Source organism: Papaver somniferum, chromosome 7 (assembly GCF_003573695.1).
Source record: "Papaver somniferum cultivar HN1 chromosome 7, ASM357369v1, whole genome shotgun sequence".
NCBI lineage: Eukaryota > Viridiplantae > Streptophyta > Magnoliopsida > Ranunculales > Papaveraceae > Papaver > Papaver somniferum.
Window position 1 is genome coordinate 87177230 of NC_039364.1, and position 21340 is coordinate 87198569.

Consider the following 21340-nt stretch of genomic DNA (forward strand, 5'->3'; position numbering starts at 1 on the left):
TCACAAACATCTTCGTCTCATCGTTTGTGATTCTGCAATATCTTGTTTCGCTAGTCAATTAAGATTATTGTGAGGTGATTGATAATTCTAGGTTGTTCTTCGGGAATATAAGTCCGGGTTATCGATTGGTTCCTGTTCACCTTGATTTATCAAAAGACGGAACAAAACTCGTAGGTATTTATGTGGGAGACAAATTTATCTATTCTTGTAGACTTTTCTGTGCGATACAGATTTGTTTATTAAAGTCTTCGACTTTGGGTCGTAGCAACTCTTAGTTGTGGGTGAGATCATCTAAGGGAATCAAGTGCGTAGTATCTTGCTGGGATCAGAGACGTAAGGATCGCAACTGTACCTTGGATCAGTGTAAGATTGATTGGGGTTCAACTACAGTCCAGACCGAAGTTAGTTTGTAGTAGGCTAGTCTGTAGCGGCTTAGCGGCTTAATACAGTGTTTGTTCAATCTGGACTAGGTACCGGGTTTTTCTGCATTTGCGGTTTCCTCGTTAACAAAACTTCTGGTGTCTGTGTTATTTCTTTTCCGCATTATTTTGTTATATAATTGAAATATCACAGGTTGTGCGGGGTGAATCGATCAATTGGTAAATCCAACCTTTGGTTGTTGATTGAAATTGATTTATACTTGAACACTGGTCTTTGATACCGTTCAAGTTAATTTCTCTTGTGTTCAATTAGACTCGCAGATTTCTATTTGCTTGAGTAAGTATTGAATTGAGAAATTGAGATATAACTCCTTGATATACTTTTTATTAAGATTAAGTCTGACTGTCTAGTTGATTCTCTTAAAAGTATATTGTAGTTAGTCCATACAAATTGCTAAGCGAATTATTAGGTGAGGTTGTTAGACCCCACTTTTTCACCGTTGTCTCTGGGTGTAGCTCTAATTCAACTAGTACCTCCATCTAGCATATTTGGTTTACTTTTGTTGGGAACACAAGTTAATGAGAACTTAGTATCTGATTTACCAATGGATAGAATAGTCTAACTTGTTGTTGATCCGGATATAATCAATGAGCTATTTATGATTAGTTCAACACCCAATGACTTGAAGAAAAAAATATGCTGCTTTGTTTACTGCAAAATTACTTGATTTTTGTTTACTTTCGGTTTGTTGTTTACTGCAAATTTAGTAATATTACTTAGATAAATTTGTACTAGATTTAGTTAAGTAATCAAGTCAACCCCGTGTTAGTTTTGATCGTTTAGCATCACATTGGTTGGTTTTTCTCCGATGCACAAAAGGAAATGATAGTACTAATGTACGGATATACCTGTCTTAGGATTACAGAATGACAAGAATTTGGACAAACAAGAAAATAACATTCCAAAATACATGTGTGTGGGAATTTGCTTCCCTGCATTGCCATTCCATTTGTGGATCCATTGGGTCTACCTCTTGCCATTCCATTTGTGCTCAATGGTAGGGTGGGTAGGATATGGCCTATTTCGCTACCCTATGGCGGGTAAGAAAATTTTTACCCGCCACCCAACCCGCCATTAAGCGGGTAGGATGGGTAGCGGGTATAACCGTTTTTTTTTATGTTCTGGCAACACAGAAAAATAAAAGCTATCTACATATGTACCAATGGTACTGCCAAACTACACAAAAGCATTTTGCTAGGCACAAAGCCATTTGTAGTCTCAAGAAACAAAAATTTTGTTCTTTTCAAAATCTGGAGGGGGTAAAGCAGAAGCCAACTAACAGCACAGAAATACAATAAGAAACTCCAATGGTGGAAAACTCTCCGCAGGGGCTTGATGCTACGATTAAAACCAGCATAATCCTATGTTCTTCATGTAACCTTGTTATTCAATCGTCATCTACGATTATGGAATATGCTCTAAGATCATCAAATATCCCTGCAACACAGAAAATCTCTGCAACACAGAAAAATTCAATCAAATCTCATAACCATTGGCACCAAAATGCTTACATGCTTTAGATGTCCTCTTACGCTTCTTACTTCTGCTGACCTCAGGTTGAGAAGATGGTGGAGGTGGCAGAGATGCAACAGTATATTAAAACATGCTAACCAAAATTGGTAAAAGCCAACTGTAGTGGACATGTTTCTGAACATCTATGTCAACTAACTTTGGGAACTAAACAAAACAACTGATTCTTATAAAATATGCTCCGTCAGATGTATCACATGATAGTCCGAAGGAATAATTTCAATGATTATCATCTACTAATCAGTCTTTTATCCATTATTGATTAAATTACTGAATGAACTTGTAAAAGTAGGAATAAGAGCAGATATTGGTACTCAAAAAACCTAAGCTAGTCGAATCATGACATTGTTGAATTATTATCTATAAGATGGACATGCGATTCTAAGGTATCAACACCATTTTTATCAAGCATCAAAAGTGGATGCAAATAGTGAAGTTGTGATAGAAACAATAATCTGAACGAATTAAATTAACTAACCCATATCTGAAACATTCCATTGTGTGTTCTTGCATTCTAAATCATCATCTTCCTCAAGGCTATAGGTGGTTCAATCACACTAAGGGCATTCCTATGTAGCTTCACTTCAATACCGTTAGTAAGAACCTACGAATTCGCAGAAAATAAATAATTAAAGAACTAATCAAAACACAGAAGCAAGCTGATAAAATCACAGTAACATAAAAAAAAAATCTAGTCAGACGAATTCCATTCCATATAAACAAGACAACCAAATACATTTCTCAATATGTCCCCTAAGCATGAAAATTTGATCGTATGAGCATGTTTGATCGTATGAGCATGTGTTGCTCATCTGATGGATTATTAGCAGCGTACCAAAAATATTAATTAGAATACTGGTCGTTGAACCGAGCATAATTAATAAAATTAATGACCATGAGGCCGTTGTACAATTATTAAGGTTGGAACCTGGAATGATGATCCTTGGATTCAGAAACCCTAATTTGATCAATTGATGATCAATTCATGGTTCCTCAGAAGTTTAACCATGGGATGAAGGAGGGAGCGACTACACGGGACCGTGGATCAACTATGCAGTGTCCACATGCTCACGTGAGAAAATATGAAGAACTCCTGAAGAGTTGACGATTTGTTGGTGGAAGAATGATTAAATGTTGGCTTAATCATTTATTCAAAAATGCTCGTCTGAGCCTTAGGTGAGAAAACCTAATTAATTATGACGAGGCGAGGGACCGACCATGGAGTCATGAAACCGGCCCTGGGTTGTCACGTGACCTCCTGACGATCACTTCATGAAAATCCAAAGTGTTTGGAAGAGTTTTGGACCTAATACGAGCGATTGTGCAAATTAGGTCAAAACTGTGAAAATTGATGGGACCGGCCTCCGTGAGCCAAAGAGCCAATCTTGGTCGGTCAAGATAGCGTGCTCGTGTCCCCAAGGCGTCCGCGTCTCAGTCCTGAGAATTTTGATATTTTCTGGGGTGCAATTGAGCATCCATTCGAGAAAATATGCCAAAATTAGGGTTTCGACGAAACTGAGGAAAACACCATGAGATGATGAAAAATAATTATAAAATAAGGAATGAGGAGGCGTGGGACCGCCGTGGTCAATGCATGGTCGGCCGGTCGTAACCACGGTCCCGTGGTGCCTTTTCCTTAATTTTATAATATTTTGATGATTTTATGAAAAATTCATGAATTATGAGAAATTTGATGAATTTAGGGAGTTTCCATGAATTGAAGGAGTTTTCATGAGTTCATGGAAGCAAAATATTAAAATAATAAAACCACGGGCGTGTGGCACCATAGAGGCATGGTCGGACGGCTATGGCCCGGTCCCACGAGTTTTTTATAATTTTTTAATATTTTTTAGGTATTTTTGATGATTTGAGGGAATTTTTCCTAATTTGAGAGAAATACCATAAAATCAAGGAATTTGATGAATTCAAGGAAAAATAGGATAAATAATAATAAAATAATAAAGCAAAGGGCGTGTGGGACCGGTTAGGGCATGGCCGCCGGCTAGTGGCCCGGTCCCACAAGTTTTCATTATTTTATTTTATTTTATTTTATTATTATGATGATTGTGCAAAAAATACCATGAAATCAAGGAGTTTTTTCATTAAATTAGAGAAATAATAATAATAATAAAATAATAAGGAACCGTGGGGTGTGGGGCCAGCTGGGACCAAGGCATGGCCGGTTGGCCAATGGTCACGCCCCGCACTACTTTCCTTAATTTTATATTATTTTTTATGGATTTATGGAAGTACCATGAAACCGAGGAGTTTCCTCGAGACGAAGGAAATTTGATCAGATGAGAGAATTTTCATCAAATCATGGAAAATAATAAAAATGTATTAAAATAAAAAACTAGCGTGGAACTGACCACGGCACGGTCGGTAGGTCGTGTTTCCGTGTTCCTAACACCTTGGTAAATATTTTAAATTATTTACTATTTTGTTCCCTATTTTGCATAGGTTCATCGTTTCGTTGTATTTTGAAATACTCGTTCATACGGTGACTATTATTGCATCATCGTTGAATACACTTTCACCATTTGAATCGGGGCTTACTTAGAGGTAGCTCAGACGCACGGTTGTTGATTATTTATTATTAATTGTGGAATTCAGTGAAGAATAATTCGCAAAACTTAGTAAGATGTTTATTATTAATTCATAGGATCAGCTGAGGATTCGACTATGAATTCAGAATAATAAAGTGAGCATTACCATTCCATGGGATCGTAGATTCGACCATAAAATCGGAGTAATTAAGATTTATCTATTACCATTTATGAGACCAGTTGTGGATTCGATCATGAAATCAGAGTAATGAGATAATATAGTTATTGCTATTCTATGAGATCAAGCCGTGGATTCGATCAAAGAATCAGAACAATTGTTATTGCCATTCCATGGGACCAGTCGTGGATTCGACCATGGAATAGGAGCAATTGTTATTGTCATTCCATGGGACCAGTCGTGGATTCGACCATGGAATTGGAGCAATTGTTATTGCCATTCCATGGGACCAGTCATGGATTCGACCATGGAATAAGAGCAATTATTATTTCCGTCCCATGGGACCAGTCGTATATTCGACCATGGAATAGGATCAATTGTTATTAGGAGTAATTAACTTTGTGTCTCTTTACTAACAGAGCAAGCTGGCTAGGAGCATTAATTATCCCGATATGAGCTTGTCGGTAAGTCATATCCTTTATATAGTCAGGGTAAACTCGTTGTTTATTCCTGAAGACGTTATCGCTCTATACTAGCAGAGCAAGCTGTCTAGGAGCCGTCCATCTCGTGATACTATATAGAAATAATCACTGAAAGTGTTCAGTATTCATGAGATATGTTGTTGTCCAGTCGTGAGACTACATATCTACATGTACTCTGAGAGAAAGTACTCTCCGTTGAGAATTCGATGAGATACCCCTGTCTCAATACTCACGTCTGATTGATGGATCAGAGCTTCGTATAATTATGAGTTTACGAATTTATCCCTTGTCGAAAATCCACCATCTACAGAAAGGTCTTCCCTGGTTAATCAATAAAAGAAGGTTAAAAATGACAATTTAGCCTTTTATAGGGTATGAGTTGTGCGTACGTGAATCCTTTGAAGTATAAAGGTTCAGTAACCCTACATTCCTTTTTCCTTCCCTGAAACTCTTTTTAACTTAAGACTGCTTGTTGAAGTGTGATTTCCTCTCACAAATCTGTATGCTTATGGATACTCCAAGCATCATGTCTTCTGATGGAAAATATGTTAATATGATTGTTAAGCCATCAATCACGAAGGAAAACGAAAGATCTCCGTTACCTCCAACTTTGAAAAGAAAAATAAGGAATGTGAGGAAGCCAAGAGTTGTTCCTTCAAATTCTCAGAAGTTTTCTGATGCTCTTGAAGAGTTGAAGGAGACAAGAAAGGAGATTCAACAAATAAAGGCTTGCATTATGAGAACTCTTGAAATTCAGAAGGTCCTGGTTCGACATCTTCAGCCTAGAAGGTTTGTTGGAATTGACTCATTTCTTCACGAACCATATGTACCCATGGCTGTTGATGACAAGGAGTTCGAGGACGATAAAGAATTTTTCAGAGGTCTCGATGTCTAGGAAATCTTCTTATGAGAATTTTATTCTTGTGTTTTTAGGAAGAATAACTAGAGTTTGGAATAGCCATTATTGTGATTACACATAGCTATGTCCAGCGATTTTCATCTTCAATGTTTTTTAGATTTATTTTTAAATTCTAAAGTCTGTTTGGAAGATGATTTTTGCAGTATTAATCTTTATGGTTTTATATATTGCAAATTGTTATGGGATATGTGTGTTTACCTCCGTGAACTATGATTGTCCCATACTTGGTCAAAAGTTAAGTCTGTCGGTATGCAAGTATTGATAAAAGATTGAATGAACTTTTGACAAACAAAACTTAAAGCCTTTTATGTCATTATTTGATGGAAGAAAGGATGAGCTTTTGTTTACAAAGATTAAGTCTATTATATGTCATTGTGCAAATAGTGATGAAAGATAGAATGAATCTTTGTTTATTCCGCAGTATTGATCTTCCCTGATCCATATTTTATGTATATACTGTGCGGCTCCGTAAGTTCTCTTATGTTGAGCATTTCCGATTAAATTAATCATGGGTTCTCTAGTAGTTAATTTAATTGAGTTTTTTGGATACGAATTCATATTCTTATGAGTTTTGTTGTTGTCCAAAGGAACCCTTCTTTTCTTGTGAAAATAGGGTCGCTCTTGTTGCTCTTTCGGGAATGACATTTTATGGGGGACAGTTCTTAATTGAACTTGTGCTTAATTGCCAAATCTTTATGGGGAGTGCGGCTGTGGAATATTGTAGGGGTTATCTTGTATCTTTATAAACTCCTTGATGAATGCATTTAACTTCGGCTATATGATTGCATTTAAAAAGTTGATATGTGCTTTCTTTTGTTCATGAAATGTCTCTATGGAAATTTCATTAGGATCCCACTAGTTTTCGTACCTTTGCCAATTTTATTGATAAAAAGGGGGAGAATTAATGTGTAGTTCACACTACAAATACATATGGTTTTCAGATCATTATGTAAGGAGGAGTGGTTTCCATGTGAGATGGAGTATTGACTAAGGGGGGGTGATACATATCACCATAGTATTGTTGCCGAAGTTGTGATACAATTGAACTTTGATGCTGTGTAATGATACTATGACACTGTGTAACAATGATTGAGAGCTTTTTTTTTCTCATTGTTATGGATATGGATCTTCAACAACGATGATGTTGCATTGAATATCTTTGGAATCATTGGAGTACTTGGAAGCGACGAAGATTTCGAGTAAAGTTGAAGAACCAAGGAGATCATGCTTGTGGAAGAGAAGCAGTAAAGTTTCTTTGTTTTGTATTTTATATGTATTAATAGTTTTGTCACTAAACTGACAAAGGGGGAGTTTGTTAGAGCACTGCTCGGTCAAACTCGCAAGCGTTGCTATCTCAAGCTTGTTTGTCAAGTTTAGTTGCCAAAACTATAAGTCTTGATTTCTAGTCTACTTATAGCTAAGTCTCGGACTAGGATAGAAAGTGTAATTGAGCTCTAGACTCCACGGCATTCATCATACAAAGACGAAGAACTATTCAAGGAACTGGTGGAACTTCATCGACTAAAAGGTATGTGGAGACTTGAGCTTATCTATCACTCAAAAGTCTATCTACTTTATCTCCTATCTTGAGACAAAAGTCGTATTTGCTGTATAGACTTCGATTATACACATTTGCTATTTCGAGCCGAGTTTATCTCGCTTATCTATTTCTCGAAATATGTGTTGGTAATCTTTCGCTTTGGCCAAGTTCATTTTACAAGTGACGAAAGTCATGTTGATTGTTTCAATCTTTTGAAAATCGCTTTGATGAAAAATGGAGTGTGAATAACCTCTATATAACATCCTCTAAGAATGTTTCAATGATTGAAATAGAGAGTTTAGAATATGTAACCATCTTTGGATATAAGCATATAGTGTGTTCCCACATTAGTGTATAAGTCCAAAACCGGGAACCAAATGTATGCATACTTGTGTGTGTACTAAATGGTTGATGGAGACTGGGTAAGTATGCGTACCCGTACGCATACTGGCGGAAGTTCGCGACCGTGAATTTCTGCTGAGTTTTGAATTCAAAACCAACTCAATCCGGTTACCTAAGTATGTGTACCCGTACTCGTACCCGCGGAAAGTTCACGTCCGTGAATTTATGCTAAGTTTGAAAACCAAAACAAACTCAAATCCGGTTACTTAAGTACGCATACCCGTATGCATACTTAAGTGTGTTACTTTCTAAAATTGGTTTGTTCATGAACTAAAACATTTATATATTAATGAATGCAATTTGCAAACCGTGGCTATAATGTTCATGAATCGATCCGAGTGAATCAAAACCGATTTTGCTTCGATTGTGCCTTGTATACTTCTATAAGATCTAAGCAATTGTACAACTCTCTAACTAGTTCTTTCGAGTCATTTGAACTAGTGATGGTGAATATGAATATGGTTGATATGAAAGTGCTCATATCGCTAACCATTTGGTTAACTATTGTTGAACTAACTAAGTGTACAGTTTATGTATGGTTACACAAACCTAAATGAACGTGCATTTCATTTGTGTATAACAAGCTAAGATTTGATCTAACGATTGAAAGATATTTAGCTTGAATCTAATCAGGTTTTCATCTAACGGTGAATATTGAATGCTTAGTTACCAAGGTAGCATTGATTGCAAACCCTGATTTGAAGACTATATAAAGGAGAACTCTACCAATTGGGAAACCTAATCCCCACACCTCCTGTGTGATACTAGTTGTATAAGCTAGAGTCGATTCTCCTTTAACCTTAGGTTTCTATCGAGACCCTGTAGGTTAACGACTTAAAGACTTCATTGGGATTGTGAAGCCAGACCCAACTATTTTCTCTGTAGTTGCGTGATCTGATCTTGTTGTTTCTATCGTATTGAGTGCAATTGTAAAATTGGCTCGAGATTAATTTCTCCGATAGGCAAGATAGAAAAGTAGTCACAAACATCTTCGTCTCATCGTTTGTGATTCTGCAATATCTTGTTTCGCTAGTCAATTAAGATTATTGTGAGGTGATTGATAATTCTAGGTTGTTCTTCGGGAATATAAGTCCGGGTTATCGATTGGTTCCTGTTCACCTTGATTTATCAAAAGACGGAACAAAACTCGTAGGTATTTATGTGGGAGACAAATTTATCTATTCTTGTAGACTTTTCTGTGCGATACAGATTTGTTTATTAAAGTCTTCGACTTTGGGTCGTAGCAACTCTTAGTTGTGGGTGAGATCATCTAAGGGAATCAAGTGCGTAGTATCTTGCTGGGATCAGAGACGTAAGGATCGCAACTGTACCTTGGATCAGTGTAAGATTGATTGGGGTTCAACTACAGTCCAGACCGAAGTTAGTTTGTAGTAGGCTAGTGTCTGTAGCGGCTTAATACAGTGTTTGTTCAATCTGGACTAGGTACCGGGTTTTTCTGCATTTGCGGTTTCCTCGTTAACAAAACTTCTGGTGTCTGTGTTATTTCTTTTCCGCATTATATTTTGTTATATAATTGAAATATCACAGGTTGTGCGGTGAATCGATCAATTGGTAAATCCAACCTTTGGTTGTTGATTGAAATTGATTTATACTTGAACACTGGTCTTTGATACCGTTCAAGTTAATTTCTCTTGTGTTCAATTAGACTCGCAGATTTCTATTTGCTTGAGTAAGTATTGAATTGAGAAATTGAGATATAACTCCTTGATATACTTTTTATTAAGATTAAGTCTGACTGTCTAGTTGATTCTCTTAAAAGTATATTGTAGTTAGTCCATACAAATTGCTAAGCGAATTATTAGGTGAGGTTGTTAGACCCCACTTTTTCACCGTTGTTCGGGTGTAGCTAATTTCAACTAGTACCTCCATCTAGCATATTTGGTTTACTTTTTGTTGGGAACACAAGTTAATGAGAACTTAGTATCTGATTTACCAATGGATAGAATAGTCTAACTTGTTGTTGATCCGGATATAATCAATGAGCTATTTATGATTAGTTCAACACCCAATGACTTGAAGAAAAAATAATGCTGCTTTGTTTACTGCAAAAATTACTTGATTTTTGTTTACTTTCGGTTTGTTTGTTTACTGCAAATTTAGTAATATTACTTAGATAAATTTGTACTAGATTTAGTTAAGTAATCAAGTCAACCCCGTGTTAGTTTTGATCGTTTAGCATCACATTGGTTGGTTTTTCTCCGATGCACAAAGGAAATGATAGTACTATATGTACGGATATACCTGTCTTAGGATTACAGAATGACAAGAATTTGGACAAACAAGAAAATAACATTCCAAAATACATGTGTGTGGGAATTTGCTTCCCTGCATTGCCATTCCATTTGTGGATCCATTGGGTCTACCTCTTGCCATTCCATTTGTGCTCAATGGTAGGGTGGGTAGGATATGGCCTATTTCGCTACCCTATGGCGGGTAAGAAAATTTTACCCGCCACCCAACCCGCCATTAAGCGGGTAGGATGGGTAGCGGGTATAACCGTTTTTTTTTTTGTTCTGGCAACACAGAAAAATAAAAGCTATCTACATATGTACCAATGGTACTGCCAAACTACACAAAAGCATTTTGCTAGCACAAAGCCATTTGTAGTCTCAAGAAACAAAAAAATTTTTTTCTTTTCAAAATCTGGAGGGGGTAAAGCAGAAGCCAACTAACAGCACAGAAATACAATAAAACTCCAATGGTGGAAAACTCTCCGCAGGGGCTTGATGCTACGATTAAAACCAGCATAATCCTATGTTCTTCATGTAACCTTGTTATTCAATCGTCATCTACGATTATGGAATATGCTCTAAGATCATCAAATATCCCTGCAACACAGAAAATCTCTGCAACACAGAAAAATTCAATCAAATCTCAATAACCATTGGCACCAAAATGCTTACATGCTTTAGATGTCCTCTTACGCTTCTTACTTCTGCTGACCTCAGGTTGAGAAGATGGTGGAGGTGGCAGAGATGCAACAGTATATTAAAACATGCTAACCAAAATTGGTAAAAGCCAACTGTAGTGGACATGTTTCTGAACATCTATGTCAACTAACTTTGGGAACTAAACAAAAACAACTGATTCTTATAAAATATGCTCCGTCAGATGTATCACATGATAGTCCGAAGGAAAATTTCAATGATTATCATCTACTAATCAGTCTTTTATCCATTATTGATTAAATTACTGAATGAACTTGTAAAAGTAGGAATAAGAGCAGATATTGGTACTCAAAAAACCTAAGCTAGTCGAATCATGACATTGTTGAATTATTATCTATAAGATGGACATGCGATTCTAAGGTATCAACACCATTTTTATCAAGCATCAAAGTGGATGCAAATAGTGAAGTTGTGATAGAAACAATAATCTGAACGAATTAAATTAACTAACCCATATCTGAAACATTCCATTGTGTGTTCTTGCATTCTAAATCATCATCTTCCTCAAGGCTATAGGTGGTTCAATCACACTAAGGGCATTCCTATGTAGCTTCACTTCAATACCGTTAGTAAGAACCTACGAATTCGCAGAAAATAAATAATTAAAGAACTAATCAAAACACAGAAGCAAGCTGATAAAATCACAGTAACATAAAAAAAAAAAATAGTCAGACGAATTCCATTCCATATAAACAAGACAACCAAATACATTTCTCAATATGTCCCCTAAGCATGAAAATTTGATCGTATGAGCATGTTTGATCGTATGAGCATGTGTTGCTCATCTGATGGATTATTAGCAGCGTACCAAAAATATTAATTAGAATACTGGTCGTTGAACCGAGCATAATTAATAAAATTAATGACCATGAGGCCGTTGTACAATTAAAGGTTGGAACCTGGAATGATGATCCTTGGATTCAGAAACCCTAATTTGATCAATTGATGATCAATTCATGGTTCCTCAGAAGTTTAACCATGGGATGAAGGAGGGAGCGACTACACGGGACCGTGGATCAACTATGCAGTGTCCACATGCTCACGTGAGAAAATATGAAGAACTCCTGAAGAGTTGACGATTTGTTGGTGGAAGAATGATTAAATGTTGGCTTAATCATTTATTCAAAAATGCTCGTCTGAGCCTTAGGTGAGAAAACCTAATTAATTATGACGAGGCGAGGGACCGACCATGGAGTCATGAAACCGGCCCTGGGTTGTCACGTGACCTCCTGACGATCACTTCATGAAAATCCAATCCAGTGTTTGGAAGAGTTTTGGACCTAATACGAGCGATTGTGCAAATTAGGTCAAAACTGTGAAAATTGATGGGACCGGCCTCCGTGAGCCAAAGAGCCAATCTTGGTCGGTCAAGATAGCGTGCTCGTGTCCCCAAGGCGTCCGCGTCTCAGTCCTGAGAATTTTGATATTTTCTGGGGTGCAATTGAGCATCCATTCGAGAAAAATGCCAAAATTAGGGTTTCGACGAAACTGAGGAAAACACCATGAGATGATGAAAAATAATTATAAAATAAGGAATGAGGAGGCGTGGGACCGCCGTGGTCAATGCATGGTCGGCCGGTCGTAACCACGGTCCCGTGGTGCCTTTTCCTTAATTTTAATATTTTGATGATTTTATGAAAAATTCATGAATTATGAGAAATTTGATGAATTTAGGGAGTTTCCATGAATTGAAGGAGTTTTCATGAGTTCATGGAAGCAAAATATTAAAATAATAAAACCACGGGCGTGTGGCACCATAGAGGCATGGTCGGACGGCTATGGCCCGGTCCCACGAGTTTTTTATAATTTTTTAATATTTTTTAGGTATTTTTGATGATTTGAGGGAATTTTTCCTAATTTGAGAGAAATACCATAAAATCAAGGAATTTGATGAATTCAAGGAAAAATAGGATAAATAATAATAAAATAATAAAGCAAAGGGCGTGTGGGACCGGTTAGGGCATGGCCGCCGGCTAGTGGCCCGGTCCCACAAGTTTTCATTATTTTATTTTATTTTATTATTATATGATGATTTGTGCAAAAAATACCATGAAATCAAGGAGTTTTTTCATTAAATTAGAGAATAATAATAATAATAAAATAATAAGGAACCGTGGGGTGTGGGGCCAGCTGGGACCAAGGCATGGCCGGTTGGCCAATGGTCACGCCCCGCACTACTTTCCTTAATTTATATTATTTTTTATGGATTTATGGAAGTACCATGAAACCGAGGAGTTTCCTCGAGACGAAGGAAATTTGATCAGATGAGAGAATTTTCATCAAATCATGGAAAATAATAAAATGTATTAAAATAAAAAACTAGCGTGGAACTGACCACGGCACGGTCGGTAGGTCGTGTTTCCGTGTTCCTAACACCTTGGTAAATATTTTAAATTATTTACTATTTTGTTCCCTATTTTGCATAGGTTCATCGTTTCGTTGTATTTTGAAATACTCGTTCATACGGTGACTATTATTGCATCATCGTTGAATACACTTTCACCATTTGAATCGGGGCTTACTTAGAGGTAGCTCAGACGCACGGTTGTTGATTATTTATTATTAATTGTGGAATTCAGTGAAGAATAATTCGCAAAACTTAGTAAGATGTTTATTATTAATTCATAGGATCAGCTGAGGATTCGACTATGAATTCAGAATAATAAAGTGAGCATTACCATTCCATGGGATCGTAGATTCGACCATAAAATCGGAGTAATTAAGATTTATCTATTACCATTTATGAGACCAGTTGTGGATTCGATCATGAAATCAGAGTAATGAGATAATATAGTTATTGCTATTCTATGAGATCAAGCCGTGGATTCGATCAAAGAATCAGAACAATTGTTATTGCCATTCCATGGGACCAGTCGTGGATTCGACCATGGAATAGGAGCAATTGTTATTGTCATTCCATGGGACCAGTCGTGGATTCGACCATGGAATTGGAGCAATTGTTATTGCCATTCCATGGGACCAGTCATGGATTCGACCATGGAATAAGAGCAATTATTATTTCCGTCCCATGGGACCAGTCGTATATTCGACCATGGAATAGGATCAATTGTTATTAGGAGTAATTAACTTTGTGTCTCTTTACTAACAGAGCAAGCTGGCTAGGAGCATTAATTATCCCGATATGAGCTTGTCGGTAAGTCATATCCTTTATATAGTCAGGGTAAACTCGTTGTTTATTCCTGAAGACGTTATCGCTCTATACTAGCAGAGCAAGCTGTCTAGGAGCCGTCCATCTCGTGATACTATATAGAAATAATCACTGAAAGTGTTCAGTATTCATGAGATATGTTGTTGTCCAGTCGTGAGACTACATATCTACATGTACTCTGAGAGAAAGTACTCTCCGTTGAGAATTCGATGAGATACCCCTGTCTCAATACTCACGTCTGATTGATGGATCAGAGCTTCGTATAATTATGAGTTTACGAATTTATCCCTTGTCGAAAATCCACCATCTACAGAAAGGTCTTCCCTGGTTAATCAATAAAAGAAGGTTAAAAATGACAATTTAGCCTTTTATAGGGTATGAGTTGTGCGTACGTGAATCCTTTGAAGTATAAAGGTTCAGTAACCCTACATTCCTTTTTCCTTCCCTGAAACTCTTTTTAACTTAAGACTGCTTGTTGAAGTGTGATTTCCTCTCACAAATCTGTATGCTTATGGATACTCCAAGCATCATGTCTTCTGATGGAAAATATGTTAATATGATTGTTAAGCCATCAATCACGAAGGAAAACGAAAGATCTCCGTTACCTCCAACTTTGAAAAGAAAAATAAGGAATGTGAGGAAGCCAAGAGTTGTTCCTTCAAATTCTCAGAAGTTTTCTGATGCTCTTGAAGAGTTGAAGGAGACAAGAAAGGAGATTCAACAAATAAAGGCTTGCATTATGAGAACTCTTGAAATTCAGAAGGTCCTGGTTCGACATCTTCAGCCTAGAAGGTTTGTTGGAATTGACTCATTTCTTCACGAACCATATGTACCCATGGCTGTTGATGACAAGGAGTTCGAGGACGATAAAGAATTTTTCAGAGGTCTCGATGTCTAGGAAATCTTCTTATGAGAATTTTATTCTTGTGTTTTTAGGAAGAATAACTAGAGTTTGGAATAGCCATTATTGTGATTACACATAGCTATGTCCAGCGATTTTCATCTTCAATGTTTTTTAGATTTATTTGTTTAAATTCTAAAGTCTGTTTGGAAGATGATTTTTGCAGTATTAATCTTTATGGTTTTATATATTGCAAATTGTTATGGGATATGTGTGTTTACCTCCGTGAACTATGATTGTCCCATACTTGGTCAAAAGTTAAGTCTGTCGGTATGCAAGTATTGATAAAAGATTGAATGAACTTTTGACAAACAAAACTTAAAGCCTTTTATGTCATTATTTGATGGAAGAAAGGATGAGCTTTTGTTTACAAAGATTAAGTCTATTATATGTCATTGTGCAAATAGTGATGAAAGATAGAATGAATCTTTGTTTATTCCGCAGTATTGATCTTCCCTGATCCATATTTTATGTATATACTGTGCGGCTCCGTAAGTTCTCTTATGTTGAGCATTTCCGATTAAATTAATCATGGGTTCTCTAGTAGTTAATTTAATTGAGTTTTTTGGATACGAATTCATATTCTTATGAGTTTTGTTGTTGTCCAAAGGAACCCTTCTTTTCTTGTGAAAATAGGGTCGCTCTTGTTGCTCTTTCGGGAATGACATTTTATGGGGGACAGTTCTTAATTGAACTTGTGCTTAATTGCCAAATCTTTATGGGGAGTGCGGCTGTGGAATATTGTAGGGGTTATCTTGTATCTTTATAAACTCCTTGATGAATGCATTTAACTTCGGCTATATGATTGCATTTAAAAAGTTGATATGTGCTTTCTTTTGTTCATGAAATGTCTCTATGGAAATTTCATTAGGATCCCACTAGTTTTCGTACCTTTGCCAATTTTATTGATAAAAAGGGGGAGAATTAATGTGTAGTTCACACTACAAATACATATGGTTTTCAGATCATTATGTAAGGAGGAGTGGTTTCCATGTGAGATGGAGTATTGACTAAGGGGGGGTGATACATATCACCATAGTATTGTTGCCGAAGTTGTGATACAATTGAACTTTGATGCTGTGTAATGATACTATGACACTGTGTAACAATGATTGAGAGCTTTTTTTTCTCATTGTTATGGATATGGATCTTCAACAACGATGATGTTGCATTGAATATCTTTGGAATCATTGGAGTACTTGGAAGCGACGAAGATTTCGAGTAAAGTTGAAGAACCAAGGAGATCATGCTTGTGGAAGAGAAGCAGTAAAGTTTCTTTTTTTGTTTGTATTTTGTATTAATAGTTTTGTCACTAAACTGACAAAGGGGGAGTTTGTTAGAGCACTGCTCGGTCAAACTCGCAAGCGTTGCTATCTCAAGCTTGTTTGTCAAGTTTAGTTGCCAAAACTATAAGTCTTGATTTCTAGTCTACTTATAGCTAAGTCTCGGACTAGGATAGAAAGTGTAATTGAGCTCTAGACTCCACGGCATTCATCATACAAAGACGAAGAACTATTCAAGGAACTGGTGGAACTTCATCGACTAAAAGGTATGTGGAGACTTGAGCTTATCTATCACTCAAAAGTCTATCTACTTTATCTCCTATCTTGAGACAAAAGTCGTATTTGCTGTATAGACTTCGATTATACACATTTGCTATTTCGAGCCGAGTTTATCTCGCTTATCTATTTCTCGAAATATGTGTTGGTAATCTTTCGCTTTGGCCAAGTTCATCTTTACAAGTGACGAAAGTCATGTTGATTGTTTCAATCTTTTGAAAATCGCTTTGATGAAAAATGGAGTGTGAATAACCTCTATATAACATCCTCTAAGAATGTTTCAATGATTGAAATAGAGAGTTTAGAATATGTAACCATCTTTGGATATAAGCATATAGTGTGTTCCCACATTAGTGTATAAGTCCAAAACCGGGAACCAAATGTATGCATACTTGTGTGTGTACTAAATGGTTGATGGAGACTGGGTAAGTATGCGTACCCGTACGCATACTGGCGGAAGTTCGCGACCGTGAATTTCTGCTGAGTTTTGAATTCAAAACCAACTCAATCCGGTTACCTAAGTATGTGTACCCGTACTCGTACCCGCGGAAAGTTCACGTCCGTGAATTTATGCTAAGTTTGAAAACCAAAACAAACTCAAATCCGGTTACTTAAGTACGCATACCCGTATGCATACTTAAGTGTGTTACTTTCTAAAATTGGTTTGTTCATGAACTAAAACATTTATATATTAATGAATGCAATTTGCAAACCGTGGCTATAATGTTCATGAATCGATCCGAGTGAATCAAAACCGATTTTGCTTCGATTGTGCCTTGTATACTTCTATAAGATCTAAGCAATTGTACAACTCTCTAACTAGTTCTTTCGAGTCATTTGAACTAGTGATGGTGAATATGAATATGGTTGATATGAAAGTGCTCATATCGCTAACCATTTGGTTAACTATTGTTGAACTAACTAAGTGTACAGTTTATGTATGGTTACACAAACCTAAATGAACGTGCATTTCATTTGTGTATAACAAGCTAAGATTTGATCTAACGATTGAAAGATATTTAGCTTGAATCTAATCAGGTTTTCATCTAACGGTGAATATTGAATGCTTAGTTACCAAGGTAGCATTGATTGCAAACCCTGATTTGAAGACTATATAAAGGAGAACTCTACCAATTGGGAAACCTAATCCCCACACCTCCTGTGTGATACTAGTTGTATAAGCTAGAGTCGATTCTCCTTTAACCTTAGGTTTCTATCGAGACCCTGTAGGTTAACGACTTAAAGACTTCATTGGGATTGTGAAGCCAGACCCAACTATTTTCTCTGTAGTTGCGTGATCTGATCTTGTTGTTTCTATCGTATTGAGTGCAATTGTAAAATTGGCTCGAGATTAATTTCTCCGATAGGCAAGATAGAAAAGTAGTCACAAACATCTTCGTCTCATCGTTTGTGATTCTGCAATATCTTGTTTCGCTAGTCAATTAAGATTATTGTGAGGTGATTGATAATTCTAGGTTGTTCTTCGGGAATATAAGTCCGGGTTATCGATTGGTTCCTGTTCACCTTGATTTATCAAAAGACGGAACAAAACTCGTAGGTATTTATGTGGGAGACAAATTTATCTATTCTTGTAGACTTTTCTGTGCGATACAGATTTGTTTATTAAAGTCTTCGACTTTGGGTCGTAGCAACTCTTAGTTGTGGGTGAGATCATCTAAGGGAATCAAGTGCGTAGTATCTTGCTGGGATCAGAGACGTAAGGATCGCAACTGTACCTTGGATCAGTGTAAGATTGATTGGGGTTCAACTACAGTCCAGACCGAAGTTAGTTTGTAGTAGGCTAGTGTCTGTAGCGGCTTAATACAGTGTTTGTTCAATCTGGACTAGGTACCAGGGTTTTTCTGCATTTGCGGTTTCCTCGTTAACAAAACTTCTGGTGTCTGTGTTATTTCTTTTCCGCATTATATTTTGTTATATAATTGAAATATCACAGGTTGTGCGGTGAATCGATCAATTGGTAAATCCAACCTTTGGTTGTTGATTGAAATTGATTTATACTTGAACACTGGTCTTTGATACCGTTCAAGTTAATTTCTCTTGTGTTCAATTAGACTCGCAGATTTCTATTTGCTTGAGTAAGTATTGAATTGAGAAATTGAGATATAACTCCTTGATATACTTTTTATTAAGATTAAGTCTGACTGTCTAGTTGATTCTCTTAAAAGTATATTGTAGTTAGTCCATACAAATTGCTAAGCGAATTATTAGGTGAGGTTGTTAGACCCCACTTTTTCACCGTTGTCTCTGGGTGTAGCTAATTTCAACTAGTACCTCCATCTAGCATATTTGGTTTACTTTTTGTTGGGAACACAAGTTAATGAGAACTTAGTATCTGATTTACCAATGGGATAGAATAGTCTAACTTGTTGTTGATCCGGATATAATCAATGAGCTATTTATGATTAGTTCAACACCCAATGACTTGAAGAAAAAAATATGCTGCTTTGTTTACTGCAAAATTACTTGATTTTTGTTTACTTTCGGTTTGTTTGTTTACTGCAAATTTAGTAATATTACTTAGATAAATTTGTACTAGATTTAGTTAAGTAATCAAGTCAACCCCGTGTTAGTTTTGATCGTTTAGCATCACATTGGTTGGTTTTTCTCCGATGCACAAAAGGAAATGATAGTACTATATGTACGGATATACCTGTCTTAGGATTACAGAATGACAAGAATTTGGACAAACAAGAAAATAACATTCCAAAATACATGTGTGTGGGAATTTGCTTCCCTGCATTGCCATTCCATTTGTGGATCCATTGGGTCTACCTCTTGCCATTCCATTTGTGCTCAATGGTAGGGTGGGTAGGATATGGCCTATTTCGCTACCCTATGGCGGGTAAGAAAATTTTTACCCGCCACCCAACCCGCCATTAAGCGGGTAGGATGGGTAGCGGGTATAACCGTTTTTTTTTTCATGTTCTGGCAACACAGAAAAAAAAAGCTATCTACATATGTACCAATGGTACTGCCAAACTACACAAAAGCATTTTGCTAGGCACAAAGCCATTTGTAGTCTCAAGAAACAAAAATTTTGTTCTTTTCAAAATCTGGAGGGGGTAAAGCAGAAGCCAACTAACAGCACAGAAATACAATAAGAAACTCCAATGGTGGAAAACTCTCCGCAGGGGCTTGATGCTACGATTAAAACCAGCATAATCCTATGTTCTTCATGTAACCTTGTTATTCAATCGTCATCTACGATTATGGAATATGCTCTAAGATCATCAAATATCCCTGCAACACAGAAAATCTCTGCAACACAGAAAAATTCAATCAAATCTCAATAACCATTGGCACCAAAATGCTTACATGCTTTAGATGTCCTCTTACGCTTCTTACTTCTGCTGACCTCAGGTTGAGAAGATGGTGGAGGTGGCAGAGATGCAACAGTATATTAAAACATGCTAACCAAAATTGGTAAAAGCCAACTGTAGTGGACATGTTTCTGAACATCTATGTCAACTAACTTTGGGAACTAAACAAAAACAACTGATTCTTATAAAATATGCTCCGTCAGATGTATCACATGATAGTCCGAAGGAATAATTTCAATGATTATCTACTAATCAGTCTTTTATCCATTATTGATTAAATTACTGAATGAACTTGTAAAAGTAGGAATAAGAGCAGATATTGGTACTCAAAAAACCTAAGCTAGTCGAATCATGACATTGTTGAATTATTATCTATAAGATGGACATGCGATTCTAAGGTATCAACACCATTTTTATCAAGCATCAAAAGTGGATGCAAATAGTGAAGTTGTGATAGAAACAATAATCTGAACGAATTAAATTAACTAACCCATATCTGAAACATTCCATTGTGTGTTCTTGCATTCTAAATCATCATCTTCCTCAAGGCTATAGGTGGTTCAATCACACTAAGGGCATTCCTATGTAGCTTCACTTCAATACCGTTAGTAAGAACCTACGAATTCGCAGAAAATAAATAATTAAAGAACTAATCAAAACACAGAAGCAAGCTGATAAAATCACAGTAACATAAAAAAAAAAATCTAGTCAGACGAATTCCATTCCATATAAACAAGACAACCAAATACATTTCTCAATATGTCCCCTAAGCATGAAAATTTGATCGTATGAGCATGTTTGATCGTATGAGCATGTGTTGCTCATCTGATGGATTATTAGCAGCGTACCAAAAATATTAATTAGAATACTGGTCGTTGAACCGAGCATAATTAATAAAATTAATGACCATGAGGCCGTTGTACAATTATTAAGGTTGGAACCTGGAATGATGATCCTTGGATTCAGAAACCCTAATTTGATCAATTGATGATCAATTCATGGTTCCTCAGAAGTTTAACCATGGGATGAAGGAGGGAGCGACTACACGGGACCGTGGATCAACTATGCAGTGTCCACATGCTCACGTGAGAAAATATGAAGAACTCCTGAAGAGTTGACGATTTGTTGGTGGAAGAATGATTAAATGTTGGCTTAATCATTTATTCAAAAATGCTCGTCTGAGCCTTAGGTGAGAAAACCTAATTAATTATGACGAGGCGAGGGACCGACCATGGAGTCATGAAACCGGCCCTGGGTTGTCACGTGACCTCCTGACGATCACTTCATGAAAATCCAAAGTGTTTGGAAGAGTTTTGGACCTAATACGAGCGATTGTGCAAATTAGGTCAAAACTGTGAAAATT

At 36.7% G+C, this 21340-nt stretch overlaps 2 long non-coding RNA genes across 2 annotated transcripts; both read right to left on the reverse strand.

The window, feature by feature from the left end:
* Window positions 1–1607: 1607 nt before the first annotated feature.
* Window positions 1608–2581, reverse strand: LOC113293132. The gene is made up of 2 exons (XR_003332063.1): window positions 2450–2581; window positions 1608–1896 (listed from the first exon to the last, which is right to left on the reverse strand). It is a non-coding gene; the product is annotated as an uncharacterized LOC113293132 (long non-coding RNA).
* Window positions 2582–19626: 17045 nt separating this feature from the next.
* LOC113293096 lies at window positions 19627–20599 on the reverse strand. The gene is made up of 2 exons (XR_003332042.1): window positions 20468–20599; window positions 19627–19915 (listed from the first exon to the last, which is right to left on the reverse strand). It is a non-coding gene; the product is annotated as an uncharacterized LOC113293096 (long non-coding RNA).
* Window positions 20600–21340: the final 741 nt, after the last annotated feature.